This window comes from Salvelinus sp. IW2-2015, unplaced genomic scaffold, assembly GCF_002910315.2.
Source record: "Salvelinus sp. IW2-2015 unplaced genomic scaffold, ASM291031v2 Un_scaffold8083, whole genome shotgun sequence".
Lineage (NCBI taxonomy): Eukaryota > Metazoa > Chordata > Actinopteri > Salmoniformes > Salmonidae > Salvelinus > Salvelinus sp. IW2-2015.
In genome coordinates, this window is record NW_019949343.1 from 4260 (window position 1) to 11481 (window position 7222).

At 40.4% G+C, this 7222-nt stretch overlaps 1 pseudogene; it reads left to right on the forward strand.

The window, feature by feature from the left end:
- Positions 1 to 973: 973 nt before the first annotated feature.
- On the forward strand, positions 974 to 6076 carry LOC112079463 (kunitz-type protease inhibitor 1-like; annotated as a pseudogene).
- Positions 6077 to 7222: the final 1146 nt, after the last annotated feature.

Below are 7222 nucleotides of genomic sequence, written 5' to 3' on the forward strand. Positions count from 1 at the left end.
ATCGCCAACGTTAAAATGATCTTCCCTTGACCCCTACCGAAAAGAATGGTGCAAAAACGATGGAACCTTCCGTGTTACGGGTATTATGACTCAACTTGGTATTCCTAGCTTGATTATTTATGACCAACAACAAACTACATGCGCCATGTTCCACTCTCCTGAAAAGCAAAGAGCAGCAGCAGCAAAAAATTATCACATTTCTCTCCTCAACTGCAGCAGTCCACGTTCGGATCTGTACCGCCCTACAGACAAGTCAGTTAAAAAAAACAATTACACATACTCGTGAAAATCAGATCCGACCAGGACCCATGACATTATTTATAATTCTGTATTCGGACTGTGTCTCGGGTATTTTGGGTTGTAGGTGGATCCTTGAAGCCATCAACCACCTATTGTGTTCACATCTTGGGTCATATGAATAAGACAGGTCCCCATTATGAAAGCCATCAATTACCATAGGACTATTGTGAATAAAATATTTCCAGAACAATATTTAATCAATCTCTTCTTTTCTATAAAAGTATTCTACTCTCAACTCGAAATGGGAGTGGCATCGTGAATGTCTTTGGTCCCCTCGGTGGAAAATCTGTCTCCCTCCAACAGGTGCGTTATTTCGTTGTTTCGCCAAACAAGCAAAAGGTTTTTGTATGGAGGTTATGTGTCGAATTGGTCAACAAATAAACTATTCATTTTTGATACGTGAGGTTTATATGATCGAACATAGGTTTCGTAATGCTAAAGTTGTAGGAGTGTACTTTTATAAGTAGGACACGCGACATCCCGGCAACTTTGGAAAAACCACTATATCGAACTTGTCTCGAGTGTTATGCATATTCATGAAATGAGGCTAGTACCATAGAGTCGCTCTCTCCATTGAATACAGGCGGTTGACGTCAACAACCCTCATCGAGATATTCAATTATATACAATAATGAGATGTATCCACCAATCCAAAGAAAGGTAAGCGGGATCTAGACCACCCGCTGTGCCGCTTTGTGGACAACGACTCCATTGTTATGGCGGAGAGACATATATCGTGTCATTATATCCATAATCTTCGGTGTGGTCAAGATGGGAGTAGAATTTCACTTCCTGTATGTAACGGGTGTATTCACAACATAATCAAACGGAACGAAATGGACAGCGACCTAATTGAATTTGTCCAATAGAAACTCGTTTTCTTGCAAAAAATGTTTCCGTTTTGAGTAAATGGTTTCCGTTGCAAAACGTTTTGGACTAATGATTACACCCCTGGTACCCGACAGAGACACACCTGTGAAATGGAAAGATKTTGATAGTTTGTATAGAATAATCGACGACAGATACCGAATTTACAGGTGATACATTTTTGTTAATTCCAAGTGTTGTTTTTGAAAAAATATGGACCTATAAAGTTACAGAAGAGATAGATATTGGATTATTAATTTGCTACTCTTGACGTAATTCGTAGGCTACCTTTGAAATCAGGGAGAGAGAGACTACCGCTGACAAAAGTCCTACGTTTGTCTATAAATTATTGTGTGTGTGTGTGTGCATATGTTATCTTATTTAGCTCATGTTACGACTACTTAAAGAAACAATTTTCATTTTAATAATTGATATTTAATCACAAGGCATTCCATGCTATATGTCACGTATTTTAAATTGCTTATATCACTCTGTTTTCAGATCATCCGCCTGAYTGTATTTGTGGGAAATTGTTTTCCTGGAATGTCTTGTAGAATGACCTCTCTCCAAATTGGATTGTTATTGGGCGCTTCGGTGTGTTGTATTATTTTCCTGGGGCACGCGGAGGCTCAGGCATTCGGGGAACAATGTTTGGAAAAGTTCAAAAAGGGCAGAGACGATTTCGTTCTCGACACCAATGAGTCGGTCAAAGACGGTGCGACTTTCATCGCTTCAATGAAAGTTGAGCGCTCCAATGACTGTATACGCTCCTGCTGCAAAGACACCAGATGTAATGTCGCTTTCATGGAGAAGGTTTCAGATGAGGGCATGATCAAGTCATGCTTTCTCTTTGACTGTCTATACAAGCAGACCTACGTCTGCCGATTTGTCAGGAAGAAGGGATTCCAGAACTACATCATAGACTCTGTGTATGCAAGTGATCTGGCAACAAATGGGTTCCCAGGTAAGATGGGTATCACTCTCACCCATCACAATATAGACACTCATCAAATTAACTAATTGAGTCTACTCATATATTTAGGKTTGGGCATGTCCATAATGAACTTCATGTTGACAKTGAACTGCCTACTAAAGTAATCTGAACACATACACCATTTGGCTACTGTATATTATTATGAGCAGAGAAAGCAACCCAAATGGGCTTTTGACTCAAACCACAAAGACAGTCCCAACAGCCAAGCCTCTTATCTCCAGAGGAGATGAAACCACCGGCTTAGAGAAGAGCATTACCCAGCATGTCAGCAACCCAGATGTCCCAAATCCATGGCTCATTATATGGCCCGTTGTCACAGGTTTCTTTTTTGCTGCTGAGAAAGCTTTTACAGAGGAGATTTGTATTGTGCTGTGAGTTGGATTGCACTCAGACTTGACTCCGAGTAATATTGTATGTCAACAGGGTATAGTTGTTAATTGAACATGAGCACACAAAACTGATGGATTTGCTTATGTTGTGTTGACACTCAAAACCATTCAATGCCATTAAAGTGAGCCTAGTCAAACTTAAACCAGCCATGATGTGTTACTCTTTGCACAACGGTTTCTGACAAACAGATTGGTCTTAAAGCTGCATGTATTTTCAGTATGACTATGTTGTTATTGAATATGTGATGAAGGCTGTATTCAACTTTCAGATGAAGAGGACCATCCTCCAGTGGCCAATGGAGGTCCGGACAGAGTGGTGCAGCCCCATGAAGTTTGACTCTGAATTGCATTGAGAGCAAAGATGACACGAGATTGTCACGTGACCAGTGGCACCTAGTGTCAGGCAATCCTCCTCTGTCATAGAGGTGAGTGATGATGACTGGGGACATCAGGGGGCTCTGGGCATCATGTATTGGGGTTTATCTGATCATAGATTTCTCTCTGACTGTAAGAGTAACATGAGATGGACAGGTCACTCAGAACACCAGAGATACAATTAACTCAATTTCCAAAGTTCTGCCATACTAGACAACAATTTAAACACTTTTATTTCCTCGTCTCCTAGAAACTAAATCGATGACCAAGTGATCGTGTCCAAACTGACGTCTGGGGGTTACAAGTTCCAGCTGACCGTCACAGGACTCCAGCGGGAAGTCCGATCAAACCAGATCACCGTCCTGGTGCTCACCCCTGAGCAGTCTGAGGGTGAGTATGCTATAGTCTATGTGAAACACCTGCAGACTCCCTAGCTACACAGTTAACACAGCTGTGTTGGGGGTGAAGGGAAATTCATGCTGTATATTGAATTTCAATGCACTTCTACACAGTAAGTTGCGCTTGTAGGAAATCAAACTAAAGTGAAAATTATTCTCAGAGCAGAGAAATGGTTTTTCTTACGTGGTGAGACATTCCTCTTTTATGTATATGTGGGATTTTCGTGTTAGTGTCAGCATGATGTGAAAACCACTTAGATCCCTGTTATAGATTAACTAGATTATGCAAAGTCAAATGTCACCTATTTGACTGCCTGGCTGTGCTCCTCCATTCTAATGGCATAATGTCTTCTTTATTAGTCACAGTTGGTTATGGACATTATTGTTTTGATCATATCACTTCTAACAGTCAATAATCTGCTTCTACATTCACTGTGCTGAAGATACTCAACATTAAGGTCAAGTTTGATTCCAGAGAGTGTGTGTGTGTGAGTTTTTTAAAGATGAATAGCTATGTAGTTTCTGGTACTCATGTTTGTTCCTGACTCACATTGTGTCATACCAGACATGACTCACGTCTCCTCTATTTGTTTGTCTTTTAAAGTGCCTACATCAGTGATCTGTCATGTGTTAAGAATAGGGACACTGTGAAAACTATGTCCTTGAGGTAGAAGGACTGATGCCCCTCTGACTATTTGACACTGAACACACAAGGCAAGTGAATGCATATAAGGAATTACTTTTGAAATTCTATTTTTTCTTCAAGTCGAGGAAACTGACTTTGCAGTTTGCATTTTGCTGTGAAGAAAATACCCCATTTCAAGATAAGGTGGATTGAAGTTCATAAATAATTTCTATGGCTTTCAAATGCTTGTTGATTACTTTTACCGGGTGTAGTTTTAAGTTGGTTTATTTTACAACAAGACTATCATAATCATCACCTTTTCATGCCAACGTGACAGGATGTATTCATATATTAAAATGATAAAAATCTATTTCCAGTAAGCTCCTGATTCCCGTAGAACAAAATCTAGATTTTAGATTTTAAAAGGCACCATTCACAAGTAGATTTGACCCGTCTTAGACATTCTATAGCTCAAGCGCTACTTAAAACAGCTAGCGTTGTTATTTTCCTAGTACCCGTTTCCTCATTGGTTGGAGTTGACAGAAAAACGGATATGTCTCCATGAATCGGTATGAGGTCATAACAGGATTGACAACTCATTATCACACTGGCTTATACTTGGTAGATCAATAGTGTTGCCTGGCTGCTCATTATAGATTAACAGGGAATACTTAGGAATCAGACAATGGAGGGGTTCTCTCTGCCCTACCAGTACTGAGAGTGTATATGGAATGGATAGACACTTCTGGAAGTTCAGGAGAAACAGGAATGAGAATGTGGTTGGCATGTTTTGACTTCACTCCCCCTTTTTAAAACCTGTCTGTCTGGTTTGAGCTTGGGTTTCACAAACACAAGCAAACTCTGTTACTGTCTTGATAAAAGACAGACTTTGATATTCAAACACTTTGATGTTATTTCTAATGAGTCAGTATACATTTTGAGCATGTTGGTCTCGCTCACAGTCTTAGCAGATGAGCAGAGACTATTAACATTCATTGATTCAGTTACCATTAAAAGTCTCTACTCGGAATGGTGTAAGGAATGTTCCTCTGAGGAAAAGACCAATGTATAGCAGTGATCCGTGACGTGAGCCACCTAATACATTATACCGAAATGGCTGCCTGCCTCAATGCTGGACGAATCACAATTAGAAATGCTAATAATTCATAATTAAAGATACCTCCCTCTCAGCAAACGATATGTATACCTTGACTCGTTCTCTACCTATATGTTATTCTTAATGCATCAATTCACTTTATATTGTAATGATGGAATGGCAGTGTAATGTATGACTCATACAAAATAGTTTTTTAAAGTAAACAGGTTAGTTCTAAAGCATCAACCAGCTTGTCGTGAGATGTAAAGCTTGGCGTTGCACAAGAGGAACCACTTCCTCTGTCTGTGTATATCAGTCATGTCTGCTTCTTCCAATGCATCCAAATGTATCTTCAGTGGTTGATGTAGGCCTATTTGAAGGAAAATTACCTAGACCCCCCCCCCCCACCTCTGATGCTTTAGTTGGGGCGGCAGGTAGCTAGTGGTTAGAGCGTTGGGCCAATAACTAAAGGTTGCTGGATTGATCCTGAGCTGACAAGGTAAAATATGTTGTCTGCCCCTGACAAGGCAGTTAACCCACTGTTCCCGGCGCCGAGACGTGGATGTTGATTAAGCAGCCCCCCGCACTCTCTGATTCAGGGGTTGGGTAAATGCGGAAGCATTCAGTTGTACAACTGACTAGGTATCTCCCTTTCCCTTTATCCTCCAGATCACTGCCTGGTCCCCAAGAAGGTGGGTCCCTGTCGTGGGTCCTTCCCCCGCTGGCACTACAATGCTGCCTCAGAAAAGTGTGAGGAGTTCCTGTTCGGGGGCTGCAGAGAGAACCTAAACAACTACCTGTCCCTCCAGGAGTGTACCAATGCCTGTGATGGTGTTTCAGGTACTGTCCAGATCCCTCTTGCCTCTCTAAGAACAGTTGGTTGATTGGTTGATTGGTTAATTGATTGGCATTTCCTTTCATGTAGTTATGTCCAGCGTTGGCAGTAGCAGAAGTGGGCCACTTCCAGCCCCTAGAGGTAAGACTAACCTGCATTTCATTGAATGTCTTCAGCTGTAGACCTTTTGGCTATGCATCCCACACTCATTGATACATGCTTGCAAATATACAGTGCCTAGTTAAAGTCTACACACCCCTAACCTTCAAATTTTGCTGCCTTAAAATAATAATAAATGCTATTTTCATACAGATCGACACAACGTACTCCACATTTTCAAAGTTATAGAACATTAGTAAAACATTTAATAAAATGTTAATTWAAAAAAWKTCTCGATTGCKTATGTCTTCACACCCCAGAGTTAATTCTTGGTCTAAGCACCTTTGGCAGCCATTACAGCTATGAATCATTTGGAATAATATTCTATGAACTTTGCAAAAGTCTTAGGGMAACATATGTCCATTGTTTCAAGCTCAGTAAATTTGGTTGGGGATCATTGATGGACAGCAATATTCAAACCTTGTCTCTGCTTTTAAAGTACATTTAAGTCAGGACTGAGACTAGACCACTCATGAACAYTCAACACCTTTTGGAAAGCCATTCTGGTGTGTCTTTGGCATAAAAATGTATGTAATTGTCTCGCTGAAAATAAAACTCTGAGGTAGGTTTTCCTTTGACTTTTTACCTGGGCTTTGCTCCTTTCATATTTMTTTTGATCCTGAAAAACCACCAAGTTCTTGCCAATGACAAGCATACCAATAACATGATGCTGCCAATATAATACTTGAAAATACAGAGGGTTTCACTCTGTTATATTGGATTTGACCCAAATATGTAGTTTTAATTTAGGCCAAAAAAGTTAATGTCTTTGCCATGTTGTCTTGCAGTGTTACTTAACGGCCTTGTTTCAAACAGAATGTATGATTTGGAGTGGAGAATGTATGATTTGGAGTGGAGTTTTTCTTAACACGGGCTTCCTTTTCATTTTATCATACAGGCCTGTAATGTGGAATGAATGGAATGTTGCTGATCCCTTTGTATTTTCAAGTATTGTGGTTACAGCATCATGTTATGGGTATGCTTGTCACCAGCAGGGACTGGGGAGTTTGTTAGAATCCAAATAAATATATAAAAGGCTCAAAGCTCAGGTGACGGGAGAACTGGACCAATCAGTAACACTCAACACGGTGTTGGAATCCATTCTGGTGCGTCTTTGCATTACAATTTGTGTATTATCCCGTGGGAAAACTAAAACTCAGGACCTGTTTTCCTCTAACTTTTAC